Raw genomic sequence first — 18,710 nt, 5'->3', positions numbered from 1 at the left:
GTTATATGTTTAACCCTACCCCTTCCTTTGACCAGATGTTTTTTTTTCACATGTGGCCAGCTGAGCATTGTAGGGGCGCTGCAGGATGGAGATGGAGCATACCTTTCCAAGAGTCTTAGAGATGAGGGGGAGGGAATTATTTGATTCGTAGCACCATTCAGCCAATCATGAAGACACACTGCCTTTCCTTCCTTCCCCCTACTATATTGCTTATCCTGCAATGACTCCCCTGCCCCAGCTTTCTAAACCTGAACTTGCGGCATGAAGCAGCAGCCAGGGAGGAACAGGTAGAGGATTCTCCTGCCACGCGCTCCACAGCACTGACCAGGCTGACTCCCACACTAGGAAACAGGACCTCATTGGTGTGGGAAACCATTATAATCAGGGGAACTGTGTGGTACACTTATATTCAGGATGCAATGTGTGGCACTTTTATAATTTAGGGCTATGTATGTGGCACTATTAATTTCAGGGGGCTTGCAGAAACATTACTGGTTGTATATATATGGAGTGTGGACAGGTAGCTTGCTTACCCTACTAGGAAACAGTCAGACATTGAGTAACTCTGTTCACTTCTGAGTATGTGAACAGTTCTTGTTGACCTTCGGTGTCCTCAACAAGTGTTCTCACATTTGCCGATAAGGATGATAGGCAATCAGCAATAGCTTTTCATACATTGAAAGGTGAAAAACACTGTCTCCAAGTCCCGACGGGCAAGAAGAAGATGGATGGGGGAGACATCATCAGGAAACCCCACTTTAGAAAACCTGTTGCATTCCCCTGGTTATAATAACCAAAAATCTATGTCCAATACTCAGTCATTTATATATAGAATCACCCAAATCTAATAGCCTCCATCTGTCTCTCAGATGATAAAAGATAATCAATCATTTCTCCGACATGAGAGTACTCAAATCCCAGTTCATCAGGGAGGTAAATTATTAATAAATCTAGTCCGTACTCAACGGCTGGGCAAAAACACTATACTATATTTATGAAATGTAATTCTTCATCTGCGTACTACCAGCAGTATACGAAAAACACCCAACCTTCTCGTGTAAAATGTGACAAATTTAACAAACTGCAAAATAAATGCCGCAAACAGCAGCAAAATGAAAGAATTTAGCTATCTGATAATATAGATATCAACTGAATTGTGTTGTGGGCATTTATGGCTGACATCTGGCACACACCCAATGCCAGCTATCAGTAACAGCTCTGGTAATCCAGGGGATGACTGTCATAACTCGAGCTGGAAGCCAATATGAGTCAATGCTATTATTAATTGCGGAAGCTGGGCTGTTTGCTATGGGAATGAAGGGGAGTGTAACCGAGGAGGGTTCAAAAAACCAAAGCAGCCAGATGTTTGCAGTAGGAGAATGGTAAAATATGAAAAGCTCTACAAACTCTTTTTGTCATTTTAGCGGCTTTTGGGTCCATGGCATTTAATTTGCAAATGATAGCATACTCAGGGTCTTGTGTTTGTTCCTGGCATTTTCCCATAGATGCAGGGACGTTCGTATCATGAGGCACCCTGCAACGGAGGAGGCGGCATTACAGCCAAAGGTCTGTTAGAGCTGCCGATTTCTCGTTTGAATGAATGAATGATGCCACAATTCGCTTGCCAAGCAATCGTTCATTCGCTCACATTCACTACATAAGTGACTAAGAACAACTAAATGATCGGTATTTAACCCCTTGACGCGGCCCCTTTTTCTTTTTCCATTTTCATTTTTTCCTCCCCCCTTTAAAAAAATCGTAACTCCTTTATTTATCCATCTACGTCGCTGCATGAGGGCTTGTTTTTTGCGGGACGAGTTGTAGTTTTTAATGGTGCTATTTAATGTACCATAAAATGTACTGAAAAACTAAGTGGAGTAAAATGAAAAAAACAAAACGACATTTCGCCATCTTTTAGTGCGTCTTGTTTCTGCGGCGCACAAACGGCAACAAAAGCGACATAATAACTTTATTCTATGGGTCGGTACGATTACGATACCAAACTTGTATAGGTTTTTTCTTACTATACTCCTTTTTTTTTTTCAAAGACATTTAATTTTTTTCAATTATTTTCTGCCGTCATTTTCTGCGCGCAATAACTTTTTTATTTTTCCGTCGACATAGTTTAGCAAGGGCTCATTTTTTGCGGAATGTCCTGTAGTTTCCGGTAGTATCAATTTAGAATGCATACGACTTTTTGATCGCTTTTTATTGCGTTTTTTCTGGGAGACAGGGTAACTAAAAAAGTGCGTTTCTGGCGTTCTTAATTTTTTTTTCCGGACGACGTTCACCGTGCAGGAAAAATAATGCACTACTTTGATAGATTGGACTTTTACGGACGCAGGGATACCAAATACATATTTTTATTTTGTGATTTAGATTTTTAAATAATAGATATGGCAAAAGGGGGGTGATTTAAATGTTTATAACTTTTTTTTTTTTTTACAATTAAAAAAACTTTATTGACATTTTTTTAACTTTACTTTGAAGTCCCCCTGTCATGGAGCGGGAAGAAGTTAAGCCACACAATTGGTGAACGAGCCAACGATGTTTTTTATGCCTGTATAAATTGTCCAAAAAGCGAATGATTTATGGTTCGCCGTTTGATTGTGGGCTGCGTTTACACTGAACGTTTAGCGTTTATTTTCGCTCATTTGAACGATTATCATTCCGTGTAAAACGAGTTTAAGAGCTACTGGCCAAAGGGCCTTATAAGCAGCTACTGTGCAGGACTGTGCTACTACCTTCAGGCCGGATTTACACAAGCGTACGTGTATTTGCGCGTGCAGCTGCGCTTTGTACTGTACTTATTGCGTGTGCAAAAAAAAGTGTGCAACCACGGTCCTGTACATTGAAATGGCTAATAAGCCTAACTAGTTTCATATGTGCTATTTTTCCTGCGCAACAGTTTTTTTTGCTTTGTTTTATATGCTTATACTGGGAAAGGTTTTTTTATTTTTGTTTTAATCCTTATAAAATAGTGTTAATGTTAATTAAACTTATTTTTATTTTCTTCAGTCCCCATTGGGAACTTGAATTTGAAATCTTCTGATTGCCAGTACAATATACTGCAATAATTCTGTACTGCGGTACATTGTACTTTTACCAGCAGTCTATTGGGCAGGAATACATGGCAAGAATGTGGTCCTTCAAAAGGCTCCGTAGATGCAGCTCATCCTTGCTGGTTGCTAACAAACAGTTCATGCTGACACTACACCTACTTTAAGTAGGCCCTGGCTGCCACATGCTACCCCACTTCCCACAAGGTGGCGCTGCCTCAGATGAGTGGTCCAACTTTTCTCAAGCCAGATACCACCTGGATGGAAAAGGGGAGCGTTTTGCTCTAGTCTGCCTCAGACAGCAGAGAAGCTATGTTCATCTCTGCATAGATCTCAATGAGTCTGTGAATTTCGTGGCATACCTATAGCAAAATCTGTTACAATTCAACATGTAACGCATGCAGATCTTGTCATGGGTCCATTGCAGAAATTCTACCCTGTGTGACTGTAGCTTTAGGGTCAATTAACTCAAGTGATTTTTTTTACTTCTTCTGGATCAACAAGGGTAAACCTTTCCCCCACCAACCCCTGCTTAAACGTGATGGCCATGTGTCTTTTTACAACCATGCTAACTATGTAACCTAGGTTTTAAACAGTTTTAGTAGGTTCTCCAAGTTCATTTTTCCTTTATTGTGTCCTGTAGTAATCTCTTAAGTGGTAGAAGCCGTGAAATACCTGTTTTATTTCTTCGCTCTGCTTGTTGCTGGCCTACTAGTCTACAATTATATTGTCAAACTTTTGTCTCATAGTATAATTATGGTTAAAAACCAATAAATCTGAGCAAAACAAAATGAAGACCTGACCCCGTTATTGTTCTAGCAGTATTTTTCATGTGCGTTGACTATGACTATGGCGCATATATAAGTTTGCTGGGTGTCATTTAACGCTCAAGTGATAAATCCAAAGATTACAAAGAACACCCACTGTAAGTGGATAATAAAATGTATAATTTGCCTCTATAAAGCTGTAGATTAGGGCAATGCTTAATACCCATGTATTATGGTGATCATTACAATTAGGCAAACGGATGGTGCTGTCCACAAGGCTGAGCTGTTCTTGTACCGGAGTGTACTATTACAGAGCAGCTGGTGGTCAGGGTCTATTGGATCACCCATTACTGTAAAGAATAGGCTGAAAATGTTCTATTTACAGCCCTGTTTTAATAGAAAATATAGTACAAAGTGCATTTTTGCAATGGATCCAAAATGGCTAGAAAACTAATAGCGAAAACTTGAAAGGGGGAGTTGTTGTTTTGTGTCTTCTATATTCACCCTTTACAATGAGTAAAAAGTATTATGACTGAATGGATACATATTCATACACTTTGACATAAGTCTAAAGGGAATAATCTAAAATAACATAACACTCCTAGGTCCATATATGGTGATTTAGCTTGTTATGGCGCCCCCTAGTGTTCTTTTAATGACCTTTTAGGAATGTCCACCTTACGTGCAGAGGCGTAACTTGAAGATTCAGGGCCCAATTGCAAAATCTGTAACAGGGCCCCCCAACTATAATGCTTTATTCATACTACTAGGCTCCCTTTATGGAGAAGATGGGTCTTATGGGCCCCCTAAGGGTCCTGGGCCCAGGTGCAACCGCATCCCCTGCACCCCCTATAGTTACGCCCCTGCTTACGTGACTGGTACGTATGTGAAAAAGCTGCTTCTAGTGCACTGATTCTCTTTGGCTGGTCAGCATATTAACAGAAATCACTCCACCGCCTGCGTACAAGAGCATCTGAGCGATGGCACTGATGCACTGATTGTTTGTGACCACTAGATACATCAGTTAGATGCTCTTAAAAAGAATCAAAAATTACACTAGAGGGCGCTTTAATAAGGATGCAATAGCAATACCTAGACATATTTTAAAGGGGGTTTCCAGGGAAATACTGCTGATGACCTATATTCAGGACAGGTCATCAAGAGTTGATCGGCTGGGGTTCGTTGTTCTGGACTCCAGTCGAACAACTGAGCAGGCATCCGCTGTCAGCGCCGCAACACACAGGGGTATGGAGTGGAAGCTGATGCTCTGAACCCATGTAGTGGCTGGCGCTTGTATTTTCAGGCGCAGATCTCATTAAAGGGGTTTTACCAGAGTAAAAAGTTATCCCCTATCCATAGGATAGAGAATAACCTGATGATCGGTAGGGGTCTCTCCACTTATGTAGAGGCCCAGAGTTAGTTGGGCCCCTCCATAATGTTATATGTCTGTCTCGTGCCATTGTCTTATCAGTGTCTTATGAGTAGTGTGCATTTGGTATGCGTATTGCACCTCTGCTGCACTGAATGAGCTAATGTCATAATGGATTATGTCTGGAAAATGTATCATGTTGTGTGTCATGTGACTATGTTTTATACATGTGGTTGCAAGGATGCTAAGCGAGAGTAGTCAAAGAGAGGTAGTCTAAGGGTGCAAGTGCAAAAAGTTCTGCTTTCAAGTCAGTGGGGACCCCCCACAGACATTTATTGGTCTGTGTGTGGAGAATGAAGGAAGCTGAGTGATTCCCTTCTGCTTGGCCTGGACCTACTCTACGCAGGATGTGCTGGTACTACCACTGAGCACTGAAAAAGAGAGAAAGAAGAACCACTGCTTGAGAGAGAAAAGGCACCAGAAGTGTACGTGTTGACGGGTAGAGTGTTGGAGAGAGAGAGAGAGTTGCCGAGAGCGGGATCACACAGATAACTAGGACTGTTGATTGCCTGGATTACCCCGAGAAGTCCGCCCTGTCACACCAACGTTTATGTGTGCAATTGTGCCAAACTACTGTTGTTAATTGGGATTGAAGTTACAGTAAACGGATACTACTGACTGTTCCCGGTTTGTCCAGAAAGTTTCCCTGTGTGTGCACTAAGTTATTTGCTTCACTGAGATTCACCGCAGAGGATGGAACGGTAGAGTCACGAGTGACAAGGAACTATAAGGTAACTCCTGGTTACTTTTCCCTGTGACCTCCCCCAGCAGTAACTTGGTCGGGTCCCAAGCTGCCCTCAGGGGATGAGATGGTAGAGCCACTGTGACATAAATATCCATATCTACCTTGTGATCTCATCGGCTGTGGGCCCGCTCCTCGGATGCTGCACTTAGACTTCCGCCAATTTTGAGAATGGGACTACCGTGACCCGTTCTTATGTCACAGTGGGGGTTGCTTCTTTCCCTGCTCTGAATGAAGCGCTCCATTCATTTCAATGGGAGTGACAAAAATAGCTGAGCAATTCTGTCAATGTTTTTCTTTAGTTTTTTACGACATTCACCTTGCAGGAACAGTAACATATTTTATTAGTCCGGATGGTTATGGATACAGCAATACTAATTATCTTTTTACTTTTTAGATAGTTTATGCAATAGATAGGAAAATGTTTTTGTTTCTCATACTTTTTCTCATATTTGTCAACATTTTATTCCATTTTCTTTAAACATGTCTGTTAGGCCCATTAGGGAATAACAAACTAGGGATTGCTGCATAACACACTGCAGTATACTATGCTGTCAATATTATTCTAATAAGCTTCTGGCAGGACCTAATAAGAGTATGAAGATGGAAGGCCAGCGGACCTACACTACATTGCTAATGACTTTCCTGAACCTAGACCTGGAATGGACTCAGCAAACTATATTTACATCGTGTTTTAGGTTAGCAAATCCTAGCAATATAGGGGGCATCTATAGCGGGCGCATCATCACAGGGCCATTGCTAGCTATTGACACAAAACATGAGGCATTAGCGGATGGCAAGGGGTCTTAGAGCAACGCCCCACAATATAGGAATGGTAATAGCCAATTGTTAGTTTTTTCATACATTTCTAGGTGGAGGTAAAAATCACATGCTGAGTTAAGTCATTCTTCAAACCACACCCCCTTTTTAGCTTGACCAGAATTTTGGGTGAAAAAGTGGCAATCCTAATTAGACCCCCAGCTGCCATGACCATGCATCAGCCTATAAGATCATGTTGCAGAGGGACTGATCGAATAACAGGTGAAGCCCCCACCGAGTGTCTAACCACTTAGATGCCATGGTTGTTATTGTAATAAAGAGGTGAAACACTCTGCGAATGGAGTGGGCACAGCTCCTGAGTCTGCTCCATACAGTCCCTGTGCCATACGCTGCATACATATGGATGGCACCAAGGCATTAAAAATTTATTGCAATGTTTAAAAATTGTCAGTTTTACATAGTAACATAGTATGGAAGGCTAAAAAAGGACATAAGTCCATCCAGTTCAGCCTATTCTCCCAGGGCGCCAATGTTTATCCAGAAGAAGGTAAAAAAACCCTAATGAGGTAGAAGCCAATTTTCAGTTCTAGTTGAGAAATTGAATATTTAATTGCAAATTAACCATTCAAAGGGAACCTATCACTGGCTATGAGCACCATAAACTAGGTAATAGTGTTCACAGGGCAGATTCCCAGGAGTGCACTACCATAAAGATCAATGGATGAGCGCACATACAGCCTTCAGCTTTCAGGCTGAAGACATGGTCCATGCTCTGAAAGCACGATCCGTGAGCAGTCCTTCGGGGGTTACAGCATGGGCTGTATAAAAAATATCTCCCTGCCCTATGAGCACCATAACTTAGTTTATGGTGCTCATAAGTGACAGGTTCTTTTTGAATCTCTCTGAAATTAATGGGATTATCAGTAGTTCAGTTCATTTTTATTATGAACCATAATGGGCGAAATCTATAAATAATGATGCAGCATACAAGTGGTGCAACGGCCTTCTTCCCCATGTCCGATGCGACAGATTCATCAATAGGCACATGTCAGGTTGATGAATCTCTCAGTGTATCAAAAACACATTGATTGGACCTTTATAGATGAGTCGTGCTGAAAAAATGGTGTAGGGACTTGCAAAATAGGGCTTTTGGTCAGAAAACTGGAGGAATTACACAAATACATCTACCCAAATAATTGGCAAAGAATCAAGTAAAAGAATGCTGTGGCGCTAAATCACAGGCATGTCGGCCTTTGCTATGTAATTAATCACAGATTTCACAACAGCAATTAATGGAATGACAACATTGTATTATGCTGGTAATAACCAACTTCCACTGCCAAGACACAAAACATTTGTACCTACCTCACCCTCGAATAAAAGTCATTTATAGGGCACTTCATCATCACAGTTTACTTCCTCAACTCAAAAGAGGCTGTCAAGCTGGGAGCGCAGTATGAAAGCGGATATTGCTATGGAAATGCTGTCTAGCAATTGATTGCTACAGAAACATCCATTCTATATTGATGAAGATCATTTATTTTACAACCCTCGTCAAACACATTACAGAGATCATCAGGAGCAGTCCACAAATATATCTCCATGGTGCAGATCAGGGGCGTAACTAAAGGCTCAGGGGCCCTGATGCAAAACGTGAGCTGGGGCCCCCCTCTATCTGTATCTGTACCCGTACCCATACCTAAACCATGCTGCACAGAGGCATAACTTGAAGCTCCTGGGCCCCAATGCAAAACCTGTAACGGTGCCCCCAACTATAATGCTTTATTCATAGTACTGGGCTCCCTATATGGAGAAGAGAGGGCTTATGGGCCCCCTAAGGCTCCTGGGCCCGGGTGCAACCGCATCCCCTGCACCCTCTATAGTTACGCCCCTGGTGCGGATCCTTCAGTGTGGAAGGATAAGGAGACTGAGGACGTATACCGATTGAGGAAGCAGAACCTAAGAAAGAACTACACTGCACCTCAACTACCGCATGCACTTTTCCCGCACCTTAAAAGGGGTTGTCTCATGAAATCAAGTGGGGTTATATACTTCTGTATGGCCATATTAATGCACTTTGTAATGTACATCGTGCATTAATTATGAGCCATACAGAAGTTATTCACTTACCTGCTCCGTTGCTAGCGTCCCCGTCGCCATGGATCCGTCTAAATTCGCCGTCTTCTGGCGATTTGAGACGCGCTTGTGCTGTGCGGTCTTCTCCGCGGTGAATGGGGCCGCTCGTGCCGGAGAGCTGGTCCTCGTAGCTCCGCCCCGTCACGTGTGCCGATTCCAGCCAATCAGGAGGCTGGAATCGGCAATGGACCGCACAGAGCCCACGATGCACCATGGGAGAAGACCCGCGGTGCATCGTGGGTGAAGATCCCGGCGGCCATCTTGGTAAGGTAAGTAAGAAGTCACCGCAGAGCGGGGATTCGGGTAAGTACTAAACGTTTTTTTTTTTAACCCATCCCTTGTGTTTGTCTCGCGCCGAACGGGGGGCCTATTGAAAAAAAACAAAAAAAAAACGTTTCGGCGTGAGACAACCCCTTTAATTTAGGGTCTTGGTAGTCTTTTGGCCCCAGAATGTTAGTGCATGTCGGTTGTCCGGTAGTTAATTCATTGGATAATGAAGTTAAGAGGAATCAGGTTAAGTGGTTGCTAGTAGCAAAGAGACGTCTTGTAGTTGACTTGTTTGGTCAAAAACAAAGAGACAACTACATGGCCAAATCAATAATTCAAAAAGGTCGTCACAAGACTAGCTGAGTTCAGGTTTGTTCTTTGTGTAGCAACCTGTAGCTGGTAGCATTTTTTGGGTACATATGACTTTGTACAATACACCGCAATGCTTTAGTATTGCAGTATACAAGGTTATTACAAATGAATGATCTTCCTGATTGGAAACAACCATGACTCGTACATAAATTTGATATAAATGAAAACAGAAATTAAAAAAACGTTTGTTGCACAATATCAAAAATGTTTTTCACATCAGTGATGTTCATTGTGAGCCCCCTTTGTCAATCCACACACATCAAGCCTGTAGTCAACTTCCTGCCATATATGTTGTAGCGTATCACTACTGACTGATACAATAGCTTCTGTAATGCATCCTCATAGATCATGCTTGGTGGGTGGTAGGGGGGGGATGTGGACTCTAACACTCACCCAGAGAAATAAATCACTAGGCGTAAGGTACGGGGAATGTGGAGGTCAAGGAAGAAGTTCACTATTGTCACTGATCTGCACAGCCAATCCATCTGTCTGGTAGACACCTATTGAGCTCACTTCTGACTCCACTGTGATAATGGGGGGCCCCTATCCTGTCGGAAGTTGAAACCTGGGATTTCCTGTTCCAGCTGTGGCAGAAGCCATATCTGTAGCCTCCAGGTATGGATTGTTTCCTCAAGCAATAAGAAGGGGCCGTAAACTTTCCTACAGGTTATAGCGCAAAACATATTCACCTTGTGGGAGTCGGAGATCAGTACCACGTAGACATGTGGGTTTTCCCTCTCCCAAATTCTAACATTTCACTTGTTAAAGGGGTTTTCCAGGGAGAATAGTATTGATGACCATCCTCAGGATAAGTCATCAATAGTTGATCGGCTTGGGTCCGTCGCTCGGAACCCCTAACGATCAGCTGAGCGGGCGCCCGGTTCCAGCGCTGCAAATACACAAAGGTCGGAGAGGAAGTCTCTACTCTGACCTCTGTGTTGTGGCCGGCGCTTGTAACAGGCAGGCACAGCTCACATTAATTTCAACTATTAATGATCTATCTTGAGGATAGGTCATCAGTAGTATTCTCCTTGGAAAATCCCTTGGAAGGCGGCTTTATCACCAAACCGTTGCTTTCCATTCCAGTTTGCAGACTCTCACAGAAAGAACATCAGCGCGCTTTGCCGTCTGGTTTCAGGGCCGGTAACAATTACAGTAGGTAGGGATAACACTGCAAACATTTGCGCAGAATCTTCCACACAATCGGCTGCGGGACGTCCAATTCTCTGCTTGCTCTGACGGTGAACTTCTGAGGAGTTTGTGTGAACCCTGCACGGACGTGCTCCGCTGTTTCCACGCTTACCGGTGGACGGACGGGTGATTTTGCTTACAGATGTAACCTTTTTCCTTAAAATGTAACTACTACTTATGAATTGTGCGCCTGCTGGGGAGATCTTTACCAAACTTATCAAACTTTGTTTGAAAATGAAGATGCACCCTAACAACAGACTGGAAGACATGAAAATCAAGGACACAAAATGCTCTTCTGTTTTCGCTGGCAGTCATTTTATCTCATATCCCCTAGTGACGACTATGGCAGAATAAACCTTTTGGGGCCTCATTTAATAAAACTGTCTATCCCTCTCCCTAAACTACAGGACGTCTGGACAGAAATGAGCCGTCACGCAAGTATGTTGACAGAGAAATAAAAATGTTATGGCTGCCAGAAGATGACGACAGAAAATTATTTAATGTTTTTCCAAAGGCAGTACAGCAAAAATTAAAAAAAAAGGATATAGATTTGGTATCGTCGTAATCGAACTGACCCATAGAATAAAGTTATCATGTCATTTTTGCTGTAGTGTGTACACCATAGAAGCTAGACCCCCATAAAGATAGTCGGAATTTCATTTTTTCTTCCATTTTACTCCGCTTAGAATTTAAAAAAAAAGTTTCTTAGGACATTATATGGTACATTAAATAGTAATGTTTTCACGACTTTCAATCCACGACTATCCTAAGGCCCAGGGGTAGATCTCTTAATAAAAACTGACCTTCTCCTGTATTTGGTTGGCCATGAACCTGGCAAAAAAAAAAGTTAACCATTTCCAATCCAGTGTTGCACCTCGTCTGACATTAAGATTTCCCTGCATAGCTCCCACTTCGGGGGAAGTCCGACACACGTCTCTGTAATATTAATATACATATATTTACAGGATTATTAAAAAATTCTCAAAAAATTGCTACTAAAATCATCATGACATCATTTTTATGTGTTTCTGTTGAGTAATTCGAAGTAATCCACAAAGCTCTTTCCCACCCAAAATATATAAGAGCTTGGGAGCGTGCGGGTGACAGGGAAACTGGATTGGAAAGGGTTAAATCACATAGTAAAACCGTACAGAATGGGGAGGGCTAATAATCACTAGTATAAGTAATGTTATGTAATCCTGGTATCTCCTTTATAGTTCACTCGGACATTTGTTTTACGCTACTTATATTAACCCTTTTCAATCCACTGTCTGACGTCTTCCTACATTCTGATTGAAGCTTGTACAGCTCCAATGTCAGAAGACGTCCGACAGGGTATTCTTACCGTCTATTGCCAGCCACTCCGAGGTCAGAGCCTCTCTGGCGCACACACACTGGCTTTAGCCAGCAGATGGCACTCTTGTATAACAGCAAAAAAGAGAAAATCTTTTAGGAAATTCTGAATTCAAAATTGGATTGGAAAGGGTTAATATTCGTTTTTCTATTTCTTTCTCAGCATGTATATAGATATCTGCTACCATAAAGAAACTCACAGAGCCAGGGAGAAGTTCTTCCTATATTCCCTGGTATGTAGCCTGGCTCTTCTGTAGTACCATCTCTGGGAGGCTCTATTGCAGAGGTCCCCAACTCCAGTCCTCAGGGACCACCAATAGGTCATGTTTTCAGGATATCCTATGGTAAGAACACCTGAGGCAATGTCTAAGGCACTGACAATAATTACATCACCTGTGCAACACTGAGGAAATCCTGAAAACATGACCTGTTGGCGGTCCCTGAGGACTGGAGTTGGGGAACACTGCTCTAGTGGGATGAGAAGGATAGTTAGAGGCCGCTAGTAGAGTTACTTTCTCGATAACTTCTTATGTATGTAGTCAGTATACTCCTATGACTACTAATAAGTAACGGATGTAACTACATTGTGTGCTTACGTCTCATTGTTACATCTAATAATGACGATTATGTCACCAGGTTACAGCGGGTCGCAGACCGATTCCATCAGTAAAATCCTTTATGAAAATATGGTGGATATTCTGTAATCTGGCAGATTTCCGATTTCTTCCCTCGATTTTATATTACCTTGTCAGGAATCCTCATGCAGATGTCCCCGGCCAGAAACGTCCTGATTTGTTTATTCTCTAGAAAAAGAATAAATGTATTGGTTTTATCCATTTATTTAATGACTGTAATGAAGTAACAAAATGTAACACAGCAATGAAAGAAGCAGCAGAGCAAGAAGACGATCAGTTCTGTATATCTACAGTAGCTTTCCTGAAAGAGAGAAATCACAGTTGGTGACCTATGAAAGAGATAGCGATACAATATGTCACTTTTCCGTGTCCATGAGAGGATGTACATAAGTACGTTGTACGTTAGAATGAAAGAAAGGGGAGTAAAATGTTAAGAGATAGCAGAGCTAATCTATATATATAAAGACGAAAGCCCTCACTGACTGACTCACTGACTGACTGACTCACCAAAAATTCTCCAACTTCCCGATGTTGCAGAAACATGAAATTTGGCACGAGCACAGATTATCTCCAAAATAGGAAAAGTAAATGGGTCCCAACTCAAGTATTCAATTCTAGCACAAAAGAACTAGCATCCAAATTTTATGTACAGAATCTAATTCTCTCACTTCCAAATGTCATATAAACATGAAATTTGGCACGGGCATTGATTATGTCATAAATAGGAAAAGTTAATGGGTCCCAACTCGATTATTCAATTTTAAGCACAAAAGAATTAGCTTCCAAATTTTACGTACGGAATCTAATTCTCTCACTTGAAATTTGGCACGAGCATTGATTATGTCATAAATATGAAAAGCTAATGGGTCCCAACTTGATTTTTCAATTCTAGCACAAAAGAATTAGCGTCCAAATTTTACGTACGGAATCTAATTCTCTCACTTCCCGGTGGCATAGAAACTTGAAATTTGGCACAGGCATTGATTATGTCATAAATAGTAAAAGCTAATGGGTCCCAACTTGATTACTCAATTCTAAGCGCAAAAGAATTAGCGTCCAAATTTTACATACGTAATCTAATTCTCTCACTTCCCGATGTCATAGAAACTTGAAATTTGGCACGAGCATTGATTATGTCATAAATAGGAAAAGTAAATGGGTCCCAACTCGATTATTCAATTCTAAGCGCAAAAGAATTAGCGTCCAAATTTTACGTACGTAATCTAATTCTCTCACTTTCCGATGTCACACAAACTTGAAATTTGGCACAAGCATTGATTATGTCATAAATAGGAAAAGTAAAGCGGTCCCAACTCGATTATTCAATTTTAAGTGCAAAAGAATTAGCATCTACATTTTACATGCGTAATCTAATGCTCTCACTTCCCGGTGTCATAGAAACTTGAAATTTGGCACGAGCATTGATTATGTCAGAAGTAAGAAAAGTTAATGGGTCCCAACTCGATTATTCAATTCTAAGTGTAAAATAATTAGCGTCCAAATTTTACGTACGTAAGCTAATTCTCTTACTTCCGTGTGTCATTTTATATAAAGGAAACAGAGCATGGTTGCCTCCACGTGGTGCTTTCTGGGTAACGCAAAGAACCATGCAAAATGGTGAACATATTTTTTTCCTCGGTATCTCTAAATTAACCACAACTTCATAAGATTTTCCGTGTGAACACTAGATAAACACCAGTACCAAATTAACTCGGGCGAAGCCAGGTATATCAGCTAGTTGTAAGATAAAAGGCTATCTGTGTATGACTGTACATATAGGGGTAGTTGTCAATCACTGATAGGACCGCCCATTGGACATTCAGCTCAGAATGTGCAGAGATATAAATGTATAGAATACAAGTTATACTGAACCTTTCCCCATAAAACTATACATCAGTCTGCTCAGCTCCTCCGGCTATATAATATCATGCCTGCAGTTTGGACAACGTGTTCCAGCTGACAGATTCCCTTTAGGGGTTTGCCAAGATATAAAGTTATCCTCCATGCCCAGGATACAAGATGACTTTATGATTCCCCACCGATCCCAAGAACGGGGGCTCCCGAGGGTCCCCACATGAACGTGCGTGCCAGAGATTGCAAGCACCTGTCGGCATTTTCCACAGTTTCCATTGCAATGAATGGCGCAGCAGTGCACATGCATGACCTATGGATAGGGTATACCTTTATATCTTGGCACAACTGTTTAAATTAAATCTAGTATTCATTTCACTAAATTGAAATCATGTTATAACTAGAAATTACATTAAGATGAATTTATTTCTGTTTTAGCATTTTTAAATCCAAATAACTCTTTTATGATGTGCATAATCCTTATTAGGGGATACAAAAAGGGATTTTTCTGTTAGGAGAAATACTTTATAGTTTCTTTGTCCGGTATAACCAAATTGAAAGTGTGTATTAGTCCAGTCCCTATAGGACTGTTATAGCAATGTATGTGCAGCATATGTCCTGTCCCTCCTTGCATAGTAACTGAGCCACTATGATCAACTTCATAGCTTATAAGGAGCTCATGTCTTAGAAAAGAATAAATAATAAGGAAAATGTTATATAGTTCATTTAAATTCAAATAGGGGGAGGGGACTTATTATTTGTATAGTGCCAACTTACTCTACAGTGCTTTCAGGTAATTTACTTATTTATTTATTACCCCCCACCAAGCTGGGTACTCATTTTATAACCTTGGAAGGATGAGGCGACCTTGAGCCAGCTACCTGAATCAAGCAGGGATTGAACTCGCAACCTTCAGGTCGTGAGCAAGAGCTTAAGACTGCATATGGCTGTCTTAACACTTTACGGCACACAAGTGCTATATTTATTCATAGTATCCCCAAGTATCTACATATTTATTCATTGTCATCCAAGTTCCCCCATAATATATTAATAAAACCCGTTGATCAGTTATCTTTTCTTACTAATTTGGACTGGCCGACTCTCACTAACTGGGAAGACATAAACCAGTAATCCCATCTATCAGATTTTGGTATTTACCTCCCTAGACTGACAGTCGTTGGAAAATCTTCCAACACGCTGGTGAACCGGGTCTCACTTGTAAACAGAAGGGTGCTAAATCGCTGTGCGAAAATAGAGAGCCGATCCTCTCTCTAGAATCATATCGACTGTCTATGTATGAAGAGAGATCGCGCAGTGATCTCTCTTCATACATTGTGGGTGTTGGCTGTTTCTTACAGCTGACACCCGGCGGCAACAGCCTCGATAAGCCGTGCAGCTCATCAGGGCTGGTAACCCTTTAAATGGCCCTGTCAATTCTGAGAGTGGAATTTAAATCCCCCGATGAGACAGCAGGGAGCCATGCTGGTATCATGGCAGCCCATGGCCTTCTGAAAGGCCCCAGGGCCATTGTGGCAGAATGCCTAGCCATCTCCATGGGGTGGCTTGTTAGACTGCCTGTCAGATAGCAGTGTGATGTAATATAGCAGTATATTTAAATTTCAACAAAAAGTTTAGCTATCAACATACATGCAGTCATTTCTAAAACAGAAATAAATAAACATAGTATATGACATGGACAGGATCAAAGGCACCTTCCATATTACTAGGTTGCACATCCATTGGCAACAATTTCAGCATCCAAGCATTTTTGGAGCCATCTGAGAGCAATTCATACCCACGGGTGGGAAAGAAAATTCAAAAACTACATGCCTTTCAATGCCTGCGTTTTACCACAGATCATCCGTGGGACGGCGATTGCGGAATCTGCAATTCAAATCTGGTCATGTGAGACCAGCCTTATTCTAATGGGCTCTTCCTCCAGTAAATGTGTTGCTTTTTTTTTAAATGCTTTATACTACTTCCAAAATATGTAGTATAATCCAGCCAAGCCAAGAGAGCAGCATCCAGTTTTGAAGACTCTCAGAATAGCTCTCACCACTACAGCACAAGAGAAGGTCGCCTGAGCGGTAGAAGGGTGTTTCCAAGGGATTGGGCTACTTTCTGATGTCATTCCTTGCTTGCGATCTTTCTTCCGTGCAGATGATACACTGTCCATACATATACATCCAGTTTTAGTTAGCTGCTGTGGGGCCCCTCTAGTGGGGTAGCAACCATAAAAGCATGTGGTTTAATTCATTGAAGCATTGGGCACTGTTGTATTCAGGGAAGACCCTGACTCCTCCCATTACACTAAGAGTCCTCCCCTCAGTGGCCCCAATAGAAATAGGGGCCACTGAGGGGGACACTATTGCTAGTTGGGAGCACTAGGAGGGGCACTATTACAAGTTGGGGGTCACTGAGGAGGACACTATTACTAGTTGGAATACAGAGGAACAACTGTTGGGGCTACAGAAGAGGCATTATTACTAGTTGGGGGCACTACTGCTAATTAGGGCCATAGAGGGGACACTATAACTTTGTCAGGCCACAGAGCGGCAATTGTACTATGGGGCATATACTGTAAGGTTCATTGGAAGCAGGGGCATAACTATAGACGATGCAGGGGATGCAGTTGCCTTGGGGGGCCCATAAGGCCTCTCTTCTCCATATAGGAAGCCCAGTACTATAAGTAAAGCATTATAGTTGGGGGCCCTGTTACAAGTTTTGCATTGGGGCCCAGGAGCTTCAAGTTACGCCTCTGATTGGAAGTATAAGCAAAGAAGAAGTTCAAGCACCACATAAATGTTAAAATAACAGGGTTTAGAGATGGACTCCGAGAAGGTATTTGTGGGTTTGAATTGGCCTCGTCCTTCTCGACTCCGAGCTATGCAGCGATTCTTGGGATTTGCTCATTTTTATTGCCAATTTATACCACATTTCACCACCTTGATGGTGCCCATATCTGCTCTTATGAGAAAGGAAGCAGATGCCCAGCACTGGTCTGCATTCCAGGCTCTTAAGGAGGCATGTCATCAGCCTTGGTTTTAGATCGACCAGAGGAGGGGAGACACTTTTTTCTTGAGGTCGATGCGTTCTCATCTGAGGCTGGGGCAGCCTTACTACAAAAAGCTGCCTGGTGAAAAAAAAAAACTTTCAGGTTTTTCTCAAAATCCTTTTCCCCTGCAGAGCGGAATTACTCCATCCGGGATCAGGAGTTGTTGGTCATTAAAATGGCTCTGGAATTCTGGCAACATTTATTGGAGGGAGCCACTCATCCTTTCATAATTTTTACAGCCCATAAAAACCTGACTTACTTGCAGACCGCTCAGCGGCTTAACCCTTGACAGGCTCGATGGTCCTAGTTTTTTGCACACTTTGACTTCATTTTGTATTTCGACCCGTGGCTCATAATGTCAAAGCAAACGCACCATCTAGAGCCTTCGATGTTGAGGATGTAGAGGAGGCTCCACAGTACAACATCAATCCTGCTAGGTTGATATCCATGTCCTCTGCTCAGTTAGGGAGTGTGCCACCTGGGAAAACTTACGTACCCAAGACTAAAGAGAAGGTTTTGGTCTGTGGCCACGGGTCCAAGTTAGCTAGACACTCCGGATTACAAAAGACCAATGAACTCATCCATCAACAGTACGGGTGGCCATTCGTTGTGACGGCCTGTACCTCTTATGCCCAAAACAAGACGATGAGGTCAAGACCCGCGGGCCTGCTATGCCCATTATCCATTCCGGAGACCCCAACGTATTGCCATGGATTTCATCATGGATCTACCACCCTTCAACAACTGCATCATCATATGGGTAGTGCTGGACATTTCTCCAAAATGTCGCATTTCGTGCCTCTACCTAGGCTGCCTTCCACAGGGTAGCTGTGTGAAAGGTTTATTGAGTACATTTTTCATTTTCATAGATTCCCTAAGCATATTGTATCGGACCGAGGAGTGCAGTTTATGTCCAAGTTCTGAAGATCCCTCTGCAAATTGCTGGGCATATCCTTGGACTTCTTCTCGTAGTATCACACACAATCCAACGGTCAGGTGGAGCGTGTGAATCAAATTCTATCAGGGTACCTTTGTCACTTCATTAATGCCTATCAAAATGATTGGTTCAGCCT

The sequence above is a fragment of the Eleutherodactylus coqui genome, chromosome 4 (genome assembly GCF_035609145.1).
Source record: "Eleutherodactylus coqui strain aEleCoq1 chromosome 4, aEleCoq1.hap1, whole genome shotgun sequence".
Classification (NCBI taxonomy): domain Eukaryota; kingdom Metazoa; phylum Chordata; class Amphibia; order Anura; family Eleutherodactylidae; genus Eleutherodactylus; species Eleutherodactylus coqui.
This window is presented reverse-complemented; position numbering follows the sequence as displayed.